Here is a 13,713-nt window from a genome sequence, read left to right as displayed (position 1 = left end):
CTGCCCTCCGGCCGATGCCTGCCCCTCCGATGTAAAAGGCCCCGAGCCATCATGGCTCCCACCACGTTGCTGCTGCTGCTGCGCCTCTGCCCGTGCACTGCCTCCTGCTGCCTGCACATCCTCCGCTGGCTGGGGTGCAGTCGTTGATGTGGCCACCCCTGCTGGACGTCCGACTCCCGACTGTGGCAGGGATGCCTCCTCCACCAGCCTGGCCCCACCGTCAGAGGCAGCTCCACAGGGCACCCAGGTGACTGACGGGTGGGAAGATGGCACGGAAGATGACTGGCGCATAGGGGGTTCAGTTGAGGAGGGGGTCTGAGCAAGCCCCATCAAACGGAGGAATCCGGCCTGGGTGACCTGTCCCAGTAGGCCGACGCGGTCAACGAGCCATTCGAGATGACATGCAGTCTCCTCATGAAAAGACTGCAGGTCACCTCGCATGGCCCGTTGACGCAACGCCACACCAGTCAGGACAGGCTCAACACAGACCCGGATAGCCACGTCCGCAGGCAGAGGAAGGCCAGTTGTCGTGAGCTCATCCCCTGCCTGAAAACGGGTCTGGACGTAGGCATCCCTGCTGGTGCAAGATGATGCATTGACAGGATCAGGGACAGGATTGCACCAGGTACCTCCGCGGCGACCTGTGCTGCCTCCTGTGCCTGGTCCTGCACTGCACCACTAGCACCAGTGGAATCCCCACCTCCAGACCCCGTCTCTGTTGCTTGCACGGCCTCCTCCTCCACCAAACCCCCCACCAACCTGGATGACTCCGTGCCATCTTCCCCCGTTGGGCCCTGTGGGGTCCCAGCTGCCCCTTCTGCTGCCGAGGAGTCCAACTCCGACCTCCACCTCTTGGACCTCCCCCTGGCAGCTGCGTCCTGGGACGCGGCACCGGACTCCTCACTCCCCGACGAGATCACAACCTGGGAGGGGAGCCGGGCCTTGCTTCTCCGGCTGGCAGTGCGATCCCCGCCGCTGTGCTCCACAGCACCTTCTTCGCCCTCTTCATCAGTTGACGCTGCAGACAGGGAGAAATAAAACACAGGCATCAGGGTACTATACAATGGACACATACACACATGACAGTTGCACATGAGAGGCATTGGCAAACCTCAGACATGGCATCACAATTGGCAACACACATGTCATTTCTACATGCACACATGAGCCATACCACAGCCACATCGCAACTGCCAGCACCATCCATTCACATACAACAGCATGAGCAGGCAAAGGTGAGCCAGACATCACATGTAACACATGGAGTGCACTACACATGCACGCACACCACCACACTTGCATGCATGTGTACACCTCAGCCAACTGTCGCAGTGTCCCGATGGGCATCCATGTCACATCTGCCAAACAGGCTTCCACATCCGGCTGTCACATGCATCCATGTTGCATCACTGTTGCACCCTTGTCAAATACACATACATGCACAGGTACACAGTGCTGATATATGCAGCTGAAACTTCTGACAAGTGGTCCCGGCGCCCCTTAGCATCCGCTGCCTTCAAGAGGCACCGGGCCTTGTTCAGGGTCCTGGACCTGAAGTCCTCCCAGCGCTTCTTGATATGTTGGAAGTCACGGACTGCCACCCCCTCCGCGTTGATGGCAGTCACGATGTCCATCCAGATCCGAGTCCGTCCTTCCTTGTCGGCTCGCACACTACCGTAGAAGGCATCATACTGCCCCAGGACTTGATCCACCAGGACACCAAGTTCCCTGGAACTGAAGCTGGTGCCCCTCTGCCTCTCTGGCCGGGGGTTGTCAGTGGTGCCGGATGTTGCAGTGCCTGACATGACAACCGCAGAGGCAGGAGTGGGTGGGCAACTGGGTCCTGGGGCTGGGCTGTGGAGCGATGGAATCCCAGTCGGGAGTCTTCGGTTCCTGCAGGGGTGGTCACAGCAACAGCACCCCTGGTTGATGTGCAGGCAGCAAATGGCAGGGCACGTGGGCAGCAGGCAGTCAGGCAGCAGCAGATGGCAGGTGGGAGCATGCTCGGGGCTCTGCGGGGGAATAAATCGGCTTTCTGGGCAGGAGCGTGGTCTTCCGTGTGCTTACGCATGGCCAGCTTGATACGGAGTGATTTGGCACGTGAAAAGTCCTGCACGTCTGCGTGTAATTTGAGGAAAGTCCCTTAGCCTCTCAGCCCTAATTGTGTGCCATAGTGCTAATGCCTGTTTCCATTTGTTTTCTTTTATGTCTTTGCAGGGGATGACGCACTTGATACTGCTGGGGTTGTGGAGATGATGCAGACCCAGGAGGGGTCTGAGGGCCGACCGACCACCAGTGAGGGATGTGGTGTGGTGGTGGGTGAGAACTCACAACTGCTGGAGGTCGTGCTCTCAAGGGGTGTCTCTGGCTGCAACTCCCCCGAGCTGTATTCAGGTGTCGATTCCTGGGAGGGATTCTGTTCTGTCTGACCCACCTGCACCAGGGTTAGAACCCTCAATGGGGATGTCAGAGTGTTGGCAGGTACGCCTTTGGTGGTTACAGATTCAGGGTCACACTCCGCGACATCTGATCCTGTTCCTGGGCCAGCACATCAGAGGGGGAATGCAGTCCTGCAGCCTCAGGCAGTGCCGGCACAGCAAGGCGCAGTTCGCCTTGCCCCAGACAGGTGTGGTGCCCGCCGACGTGGTGGCCGTCAGCCACCTGGCAATACCGCATGGGAGCAATCCATATACGGTATGGCAACCCAACAGGCAGCATCATCAGAGATGATGGCTCAGGCCATGGATAGGGTGGCCACTTCCATTGTCCCCCCCGAAAGGCTGATGGAGCGACTACAGCAGGCAACCTTCTCCATCTGCCAGCCACACAGGGAGGACATGTTGTCGTCTGACAGGGACAGGCGGGCGGCACTGGCGACTCTGCAGGAAGCCATTTCCATGGAGTCCCAGGGTCACAGGGAAGCCCTGAGGGTGGAACTCCTTCACCTCAGGACAACTCTTGTTGAGCTTGAGGCTTCAACAAACAGAAGGACAGAACAGCAGCTGGAGCGTCTCACACGTACGCTCTCAGCTGAGATGCAGGCAACTAGGGCGAAGGTCCGGGCATCCCGTGAGTTGTTGCATGGGGACCTCCGCACACTTATCCTCCAGAACGAGACCTACCACACCCGCATGCTTGCACCCATGGAGGAACAGACTAGGGCTTTGCAGGGGCTGCCTCCCATAGTGCCACCACCTCCTGATGCAGCTGCAGAGGGTGAGGAGAGAGACAGCAGTGATACTCCCACAATAGGGTAGCCGTGTAGGCCATGAGCCCATGGAGGTGTTTTTTTTGCGCAAGATCCACACAGGTGGGTTTTGGTGTGCACCCTGTCCTCGGACCTCCTGGGTGGCCTCCGCCACCCCCCCGGGCCCATTAATGGCCATTTTTTTTTTTATTATTTATTGATTTTTTAAATTTTTTTTTTGGGCAGTGTGTTGCCTTGTGTGGCTCCCGTGGGCATATGCCGCATTGTGGCTGGGCACATGCAGGCTTGTCATGAATTTGGTTCAGATGCTTGGGTTTTTGTGACACACACCCCTCCTGCTTCCCGTTTCCATGGGCTTGCAAAGGGTGTGCCCAAGTGACATTGACGTACATGGTGACATTGGACTCCCATTCGATGTGTGGGCAGTCTGTAGTCAATACTGTGTATACATTCATAGTGCATATTGTTGTTGTATTGTACACTGCATGGTGTATTGATATGTGCCTCTGCATCCATCTCATCCTCCTAATTTGCAGGTCCATTCCTCATGTCTTCACAAGGCGGTCCACCTTGGAACTGGAGTCCATGTTGTAAGCAGTGCACCTACACTCTTGCCTGGTGCTAACACTGTATACTTGGAAGTGTTCGGAGGGCTGGCATCATCAGGTAGTGAGGCTAGCAAATATTTAAGTCTGTAATGTCATGTTTAAGGTAGGTTGGAGGTTGTGTAGGTGATTGGTATTCTTGGTAAGTATTTGGTAATGTGTGTTGTAGGTCCTGCATTACTGTGAGCATTTCATGTGTGGCCATGTTTCCATTAGGGACACTGTAGCTGGTGACACTTGGGGCATGTTGTGGGGATTAATTTGTTTCCTCTCACATTGCATCACATGCCATGGTGTGTTGTGTGGCCGTGCCGGGGAGGGGTTGGGTGACATGGCACTGTTCTCATGTAGTATTTTGCGAGTGGGTATTCATTTCTGCAGCATGGAAGTGTGTCTTTTGATGACACTGCATTGGTGGTATTTGTGTAGGTAGGGATGCACACATTGTGACACTTCCACATGAACAATCTCAGGCTGCTATGGTTCTGACAGTTGACTGTCCCTTTGTTCGTCTTAATTGTCAGGTCGAGTCATCATTGCTTATCAGATGGTATGTGCCAGGGCAGTGTGCACTCCACTGGGGTGTGATTTCTATGTGAAGTAATTAGCCACCAGCTGCGTACGGGCTGCCTCACCCCGTGCCCTCTCCCCTTCCATGCGCAGCGGGCGTGCATGTGGTTGGGGATGTGGGGGCACCACCATGTCCACAGCCAGGCCCCGGCGTGTTGCAACATTGTGCAGGACACATGCTGCCACTATGATCCTGCACACTACTGGGGGCGCATATAACAGCTGCCCGCCAGAACAGTCAAGGGAGCGAAAGCGTGACTTGAGCACTCTGAATGTGCGCTCCACTATGCCCCGGGTTGCAATATGGGCTGTGTTGTATCTTACCTCTGGAGGCGTGATGGGGTTCTGAATTGGCGTCATCATGTGGGTGCTCAGAGGGTAGGCACTGTCCCCTGGTGAGGAGGTGATGGGTATCATTAGTGGGGTAGTGACATAACTCTGCATCTGACATGCATGCATGTGCAGTGGCATTCATACTCACCAAGCAGCCATGTATCGCCATGCCGCCCTGCTTCTAGGTCCTGGCTTAGGGTAGACATTTGGTAAATGAAGCTGTCGTGGGTGGACCCTGGATAGTTGGCATATACTGAGGTGATGATTCCCTTGGCATTACATACTACCTGCACGTTGATGGAATGCCAGTGTTTGCGGTTCCTATAGATGTGCTCAGATGCCCTGGGGGGGCGTAGTGCCACATGGGTGCAGTCAATGGCACCTAGCTCTTTTGGGAATTGTGCCACACCGTAGAAATCGAGGGTGGCAGCCTGCCTTTCTGCAGGTGTCCTGGGCAGGTATATGTGCCTACGGACTGATGGGCGTGCAGTGATGATGTTCAAGACCTGGTGTAGGCAGCGTGACTGCGTGGCCTGTGACACCCCACCCACTATGGCACTTGTCCGCTGAAATGATCCTGTGGCCAAGAAGTGCAGTACATTGAGGACCTTCTCCAGGGGGCTGAGTGCTTGGGAGCACAGGGTGGGTGATGTGAGGTCATCCTCCCACTCACTGACCAGGTCCAGTATTATGTTTGGTGGAAACCTGTACCTCCCATACACCTGGTCATCAGGCATCCCAAAAAGGCTGGTTCTGGGAGTGAAAATTTGGTCCCTCACTATCCTCCTCCTCCTCCTTTGGTAACCTACAGCCACTGCTGCTAAACGGTATATTCATCCTGGCGTCTGAGCTTGTTTGTTGTTTGCGCGCACTTTTATGCTGCGCGGGTCGACGTACGCCTGCTTCATGCTGGCGTACATGTTTCAGGATTGGACCATTTATTTTTCGGTGCGTCGTAGGCGAATGTGTGAATCTTCCCGCCCACCCCAGGAATACACGTAGCACGCTCTCCCAGGCCCAGTCGCGAGTAAATATTCCCGCACACCCCTGTAATACACGCACCCCACTCTCAAAGGCCCAGTCGCGTGTGGAAGTTCACGCGCACCCTGAAACACACGTAGCCAGGCTAATCGCGTGTGGAACTTCCCTCGCACCCCGAAGTACACGTACCCAGCCCAATCGCGTGTGGAACTTCCCGCGCACCCCGAGGTCCACGCACCCAGGCCAATCGCGTGTGGAACTTCCCGCGCATCCCCAAAGTACACGTACCAGCCAATTCGCACGGCTGGGTGGTGGAGGTGGTGGTAGACATGGGTGGGGGCCTGGATTAGGCTGCCCCTGCACTGCTGGGGGGTGGGGGGTGGGAGACATGAGTGGGGGCCTGGTGGAGGCTGCCCTGCACTGCTGGGGGGTGGGGGTGGTGGTAGACATGAGTGGGGGCCTGGTGGAGGCTGCCCCTGATGGCTGGGGGGTGGGGGTGCAGGGAGACATGAGTTGACATGGGTGGGGGCCTGGTGGAGGCTGCCCCTGCACTGCTGGGGGGTGGGGGTGGTGGTAGACATGAGTGGGGGCCTGGTGGAGGCTGCCCCTGGTGGCTGGGGGTGGTGGTAGAGATGAGTGGGGGCCTGGCGGAGGTTGCCCCTGGTGGCTGGGAGGTGGGGGTGGTGGTAGACATGAGTGGGGGCCTGGTGGAGGCTGCCCCTGATGGCTGGGGGGTGGGGGTGCAGGGAGACATGAGTTGGACATGGGTGGGGGCATGGTGGAGGCTGCCCCTGCACTGCTGGGGGGTGGGGGTGGTGGTAGACATGAGTGGGGGCCTGGTGGAGGCTGCCCCTGGTGGCTGGGGGTGGTGGTAGACATGAGTGGGGGCCTGGTGGAGGTTGCCCCTGGTGGCTGGGGGGTGGGGCTGCAGGGGGACATGAGTGGGGGCCTAGTGGAGGCTGCCCCTGCACTGCTGGGGGTTGGAGGTGGTGGTAGACATGAGTGGGGGCCTGGTGGAGGCTGCCCCTGGTGGCTGGGGGATGGGGGTGGTGGTAGACATGAGTGGGGGCCTGGTGGAGGCTGCCCCTGCACTGCTGGGGGGTGGGGGTGATGGGAGACATGAGTGGGGGCCTAGTGGCGGCTGCCCCTGGTGGCTGGGGGGTGGGGGTGCAGAGGGACATGAGTGGGGGCCTGGTGGAGGCTGCCCCTGCACTGCTGGGGGTTGGGGGTGGTGGTAGACATGAGTGGGGGCCTGGTGGAGGCTGCCCCTGGGGGCTGGGCGGTGGGGGTGCAGGGAGACATGAGTTGGACATGGGTGGGGGCCTGGTGGAGGCTGCCCCTGCACTGCTGGGGGGTGGGGGTGATGGGAGACATGATTGGGGGCCTGGTGGAGGCTGCCCCTGGTGGCTGGGGGGTGGGGGTGATAGGGGACATGAGTGGGGGCCTGGTGGAGGCTGCCCCTGGTGGCTGGGGGTGGTGGTAGACATGAGTGGGGGCCTGGTGGAGGCTGTTCCTGCACTGCTGGGGGGTGGGGTGATGGGAGACATGAGTGGGGGCCTGGTTGAGGGTTCCCCTGGTGGCTGGGGGGTGGGGGTGCAGGGGGACATGAGTGGGGGCCTGGTGGAGACTGCCCCTCGTGGCTGGGGGGTGGGGGTGCAGGGAGACATGAGTTGGACATGGGTGGGGGCCTGGTGGAGGCTGCCCCTGCACTGCTGTGGGGTGGGGGTGATGGGAGACATGAGTGGGGGCCTGGTGTAGGCTGCCCCTGCACTGCTGGGGGGTGGGGGTACAGGGGGACATGAGTGGGGGCCTCGTGGAGGCTGCCCCTGGCGGCTGGGGGGTGGGGGTGGTGGAAGACATAAGTGTGGGCCTGTTGGAGGCTGCCCCTGCACTGCTGGCGGGTGGGGGTGCAGGGAGACATGAGTTGGACATGGGTGGGGGCCTGGTGGAGGGTGCCCCTGGTGGCTGGGGGGTGGGGGTGGTGGGAGACATGAGTTGGACATGAGTGGGGGCCTGGTGGAGGGTGCCCCTGGTAGCTGGGGGGTGGGGGTGCAGGGGGACATGAGAGGGGGGCTGGTGGAGGATGCCCTTGGTAGCTGGGGGGGTGGGGGTGCAGAAAAGACATGAGTTGGACATGAGTGGGGGCCTGGTGGAGGGTGCCCCTGGTGGCTGGGGGGTGGGGATGGTGGTAGACATGAGTGGGGCCTGGTGGAGGCTGCCCCTGGTGGCTGGGGGGGTGCAGGGAGACATGAGTGGGGGCCTGGTGGAGGCTGCCCCTGCATTGCTGGGGGGTTGGGGTGGTGGTAGACATGAGTGGGGGTCTGGTGGAGGCTGCCCCTGGTGGTTGGGGGGTGTGGGTGCAGGGAGACATGAGTGGGGGCCTGGTGGAGGCTGCCCCTGCACTGCTGGGGGGTGGGGGTGGTGGTAGACATGAGTGGGGGCCTGGTGGAGGCTGCCCCTGGTGGCTGTGGGGTGGGGGTGCAGGGAGACATGAGTTGGACATGGGTAGGGGCCTGGTGGAGGCTGCCCCTGCACTGCTGGGGGGTGGGGGTGATGGGAGACATGAGTGGGGGCCTGGTGGAGGCTGCCACTGGTGGCTGGGGAGTGGGGGTGGTGGTAGACATGAGTGGGGCCTGGTGGAGGCTGCCCCTGGTGGCTGGGGGGTGGGGGTGCAGGGAGACATGAGTTGGACATGGGTGGGGGCCTGGTGGAGGCTGCCCCTGCACTGCTGGGGGGTGGGGGTGATAGGAGACATGAGTGGGGGCCTGGTGGAGGCTGCCCCTGGTGGCTGGGGGGTGGGGGTGGTGGTAGACATGAGTGGGGGCCGGGTGGAGGCTGCCCCTGGTGGCTGGGGGGTGGGGGTGCAGGGGGGCATGAGTGGGGGCCTGGTGGAGGCTGCCCCTGGTGGCTGGGGAGTGGGGGTGCAGGGGGACATGAGTGGGGGCCTGGTGGAGGCTGCCCCTGCACTGCTGGGGGGTGGGGGTGGTGGTAGACATGAGTGGGGGCCTGGTGGAGGCTGCCCCTGGTGGCTGGGGGGTGGGGGTGGTGGTAGACATGAGTGGGGGCCTAGTGGAGGCTGCCCCTGCACTGCTGGGGGGTGGGGGTGATGGGAGACATGAGTGGGGGCCTGGTGGAGGCTGCCCCTGGTGGCTGGGAGGTGGGGGTGCAGGGGGACATGAGTGGGGGCCTGGTGGAGGCTGACCCTGCACTGCTGGGGGTTGGGGGTGGTGGTAGACATGAGTGGGGGCCTGGTGGAGGCTGCCCCTGGTGGCTGGGCAGTGGGGGTGCAGGGAGACATGAGTTGGACATGGGTGGGGTCCTGGTGGAGGCTGTCCCTGGTGGCTGGGGGGTGGGGGTGATAGGGGACATGAGTGGGGGCCTGGTGGAGGCTAACCTTGGTGGCTGGGGGGTGGGGGTGGTGGTAGACATGAGTGGGTGCCTGGTGGAGGCTGCCCCTGCACTGCTGGGGGGTGGGGGTGATGGGAGACATGAATGGGGGCCTGGTTGAGGGTTCCCCTGGTGGCTTGGGGGTGGGGGTGCAGGGGGACATGAGTGGGGGCCTGGTGGAGACTGCCCCTGGTGGCTGGGGGGTGGGGGTGCAGGGAGACATGAGTTGGACATGGGTGGGAGGCTGGTGGAGGCTGCCCCTGCACTGCTGTGGGGTGGGGGTGATGGGAGACATGAGTGGGGGCCTGGTGTAGGCTGCCCCTGCACTTCTGGGGTGTGGGGGTACAGGGGGACATGAGTGGGGGCCTGGTGGAGGCTACCCCTGGTGGCTGGGGGTGGTGGGAAACATAAGTGTGGGCCTGTTGGAGGCTGCCCCTTCACTGCTGGGGGGTGGGGGTGCAGGGAGACATGTGTTGGACATGAGTGGGGGCCTGGTGGAGGGTGCCCCTGGTGGCTGGGGGGTGGGGGTGGTGGTAGACATGGTTGGACATGAGTGGGGGCCTGGTGGAGGGTGCCCCTGGTTGCTGGGGGGTGGGGGTGCAGGGGGACATGAGTGGGGGCCTGGTGGAGGCTGCCCCTGGTGGCTGGGGGGGTGGGGGTGCAGGGAGACATGAGTTGGACATGAGTGGGGGCCTGGTGGAGGGTGCCCCTGCACTGCTGGGGGGTGGGGTGCAGGGGGACATGAGTGGGGGCCTGGTGTAAGTTCCCCCTGCACTGCTGGGGGGTGGGGTGCAGGGGGACATGAGTGGGGGCCTGGTGGAGGCTGCTCCTGGTGGCTGGGGGTGGCTGGGGGTGGTGGGAGACATAAGTGTGGGCCTGGTGGAGGCTGCCCCTGCACTGCTGGGGGGTGGGGGTGCAGGGAGACATGAGTTGGACATGAGTGGGGGCCTGGTGGAGGGTGCCCCTGGTGGTTGGGGGGTGGGGGTGGTGGGAGACATGAGTTGGACATGAGTGGGGGCCTGGTGGAGGGTGCCCCTGGTGGCTGGGGGGTGGGGGTGGTGGGAGACATGAGTTGGACATGAGTGGGGGCCTGGTGGAGGGTGGGCCTGGTGGCTGGGGGGTGGGGTCCAGGGGGACATGAGTGGGGGCCTGGTGGAGGCTGCCCCTGGTGGCTGGGGGGTGGGGGTGCAGGGAGACATGAGTTGGACATGAGTGGGGGCCTGGTGGAGGGTGCCCCTGGTGGCTGGGGGGTGGGGGTGGTGGTAGACATGAGTGGGGGCCTGGTGGAGGCTGCCCCTGGTGGCTGGGGGGTGGGGGTGCAGGGAGACATGATGGGGGTCTGGTGGAGGCTGCCCCTGGTGGCTGGGGGGTGGGGGTGCAGGGAGACATAAGTTGGACATGGGTGGGGGCCTGGTGGAGGCTGTCCCTGCACTGCTGGGGGGTGGGGGTGATGGGAGACATAAGTGGGGGCCTGGTGGAGGCTGCCCCTGGTGGCTGGGGGGTGGGGGTGATAGGGGACATGAGTGGGGGCCTGGTGGAGGCTGCCCCTGGTGACTGGGGGGTGGGGGTGATAGGGGACATGAGTGGGGGCCTGGTGGAGGCTGCCCCTGGTGGCTGGGGTGTGGGGGTGATAGGGGACATGAGTGGGGGCCTGGTGGAGGCTGCCCCTGGTGACTGGGGGGTGGGGGTGATAGGGGACATGAGTGGGGGCCTGGTGGAGGCTGCCCCTGGTGGCTGGGGGGTGGGGGTGGTGGTAGACATGAGTGGGGGCCTGGTGGAGGCTGCCCCTGCACTGCTGGGGCGTGGGGGTGATGGGAGACATGAGTGGGGGCCTGGTTGAGGGTTCCCCTGGTGGCTGGGGGGTGGGGGTGCAGGGGGACATGAGTGGGGGCCTGGTGGAGGCTGCCCCTGGTGGCTGGGGAGTGGGGGTGCAGGGAGACATGAGTTGGACATGGGTGGGGGCCTGGTGGAGGCTGCCCCTGCACTGCTGGGGGGTGGGGGTGATGGGAGACATGAGTGGGGGCCTGGTGTAAGTTCCCCCTGCACTGCTTTGGGGTGGGGTGCAGGGGGACATGAGTGGGGGCCTGGTGGAGGCTGCTCCTGGTGGCTGGGGGTGGGGGTGGTGGGAGACATAAGTGTGGGCCTGGTGGAGGCTGCCCCTGCACTGCTGGGGGGTGGGGGTGCAGGGAGACATGAGTTGGACATGAGTGGGGGCCTGGTGGAGGGTGCCCCTGGTGGCTGGGGGGTGGGGGTGGTGGGAGACATGAGTTGGACATGAGTGGGGGCCTGGTGGAGGCTGCCCCTGGCGGCTGGGGGGTGGGGGTGGTGGGAGACATAAGTGTGGGCCTGTTGGAGGCTGCCCCTGCACTACTGGGGGGTGGGGGTGCAGGGAGACATGAGTTGGACATGAGTGGGGGCCTGGTGGAGGGTGCCCCTGGTGGCTGGGGGGTGGAGGTGGTGGTAGACATGAGTGGGGGCCTGGTGGAGGCTGCCCCTGGTGGCTGGGGGGTGGGGGTGCAGGGAGACATGATGGGGGTCTGGTGGAGGCTGCCCCTGGTGGCTGGGGGGTGGGGGTGCAGGGAGACATGAGTTGGACATGGGTGGGGGCCTGGTGGAGGCTGTCCCTGCACTGCTGGGGGGTGGGGGTGATGGGAGACATAAGTGGGGGCCTGGTGGAGGCTGCCCCTGGTGGCTGGGGGGTGGGGGTGATAGGGGACATGAGTGGGGGCCTGGTGGAGGCTGCCCCTGGTGGCTGGGGGGTGGGGATGGTGGTAGACATGAGTTGGGGCCTGGTGGAGGCTGCCCCTGCACTGCTGGGGGGTGGGGGTGATGGGAGACATGAGTGGGGGCCTGGTTGAGGGTTCCCCTGGTGGCTAGGGGGGTTGGGGGTGCAGGGGGACATGAGTGGGGGCCTGGTGGAGGCTGCCCCTGGTGGCTGGGGGGTGGGGGTGCAGGGAGACATGAGGTGGACATGAGTGGGGGCCTCGTGGAGGATGCCCCTGGTGGCTGGGATATTGAGGTGGTGGTAAACATGAGTGGGCGCCTGGTGGAGGCTGCCCCTGGTGGTTGGGAGGTGGGGGTGCAGAGAGACATGAGTGGGGGCCTGGTGGAGGCTGCCCCTGCACTGCTGGGAGGTGGGGGTGGTGGTAGACATGAGTGGGGGCCTGGTGGAGGCTTCCCCTGGTGGCTGGGGGGTGCAGGGAGACATGAGTTGGACATGGGTGGGGGCCATGTGGAGGCTGCCCCTGCACTGCTGGGGGGTGGGGGTGATCGGAGACATGAGTGAGGGCCTGGTGGAGGCTGCCCCTGGTGGCTGGGGGTTGGGGGTGCAGGGGGACATGAGTGGGGGCCTGGTGGAGGCTGCCCCTGCACTGCTGGGGGTGGGGGTGGTGGTAGACATGAGTGGGGGCCTGGTGGAGGCTGCCCCTGGTGGCTGGGGGGTGGGGGTGGTGGTAGACATGAGTGGGGGCCTGGTGGAGGCTGCCCCTGGTGTCTGGGGGGTGGGGGTGAAGGGAGACATGAGTTGGACATGGGTGGGGGCCTGGTGGAGGCTGCCCCTGCACTGCTGGGGGGTGGGGGTGATGGGAGACATGAGTGGGGGCCGGGTGGAGGCTGCCCCTGGTGGCTGGGGGGTGGGGGTGATAGGGGACATGAGTGGGGGCCTGGTGGAGGCTGCCCCTGGTGGCTGGGGGGTGGGGGTGGTGGTAGACATGAGTGGGGGCCTGGTGGAGGCTGCCCCTGCACTGCTGGGGGGTGGGGGTGATGGGATACATGAGTGGGGGCCTGGTTGAGGGTTCCCCTGGTGGCTGGGGGGTGGGGGTGCAGGGGGACATGAGTGGAGGCCTGGTGGAGGCTGCCCCTGGTGGCTGGGGGTTGGGGGTGCAGGGAGACATGAGTTGGACATGGGTGGGGGCCTGGTGGAGGCTGCCCCTGCACTGCTGGGGGGTGGGGGGTGCAGGGGGACATGAGTGGGGGCCTGGTGTAGGCTGCCCCTGGTGGCTGTGGGGTGGGGGTGATGGGAGACATGAGTGGGACATGAATGGGGGCCTGGTGGAGGCTGCCCCTGGATGCTGGGGGTGGGAGTGCTGGGAGACATGTGTTGGTGATCAGTAGTGCAAGGTGACATGTGGGTTGGCTGGTGGTCATGGCCATGGTGGATGGGTTGCCTGTGGGACATGAGCAGGGGTGCAGGGTAGTCCCCTGTGGTGTGGGCTGCCTGCAGGGGCCATGGAGGGTGTAGAGGGAACACCTGGGAGGACCCACATGGCCAAATCACGTGTGGCATTCCCCGGCACCACCGAAATACACGTACCCTGCTGAAATCGCGTGTGAATCTTCCCGCGCACCTCGGAATACACGTACCCAGGCCAATCGCGTGTGGAACTTCCCATGCACCCCATAGTAAACGTACCCAGGCTAATCGCGTGTGAATCTTCCCGCGCACCTCAGAATACACGTACCCAGGCCACTCGCGTGTGGAACTTCCCGCGCACCCCGTAGTACACGTACCCAGGCTAATCGCGTGTGGAACTTCCCACGCACCCGAAGTACACGTACCCAGGCCAATCGCGTGTGGAACTTCCCGCACACCCAGGAACACACGCACACGCTATTTTTCACACAGCGGGT

Source organism: Ambystoma mexicanum, chromosome 12 (genome assembly GCF_040938575.1).
Source record: "Ambystoma mexicanum isolate Mex_15411 chromosome 12, UKY_AmexF1_1, whole genome shotgun sequence".
NCBI lineage: Eukaryota > Metazoa > Chordata > Amphibia > Caudata > Ambystomatidae > Ambystoma > Ambystoma mexicanum.
The sequence above is the reverse complement of the archived record's forward strand: the minus strand, read 5'-3'. Positions refer to the sequence as shown.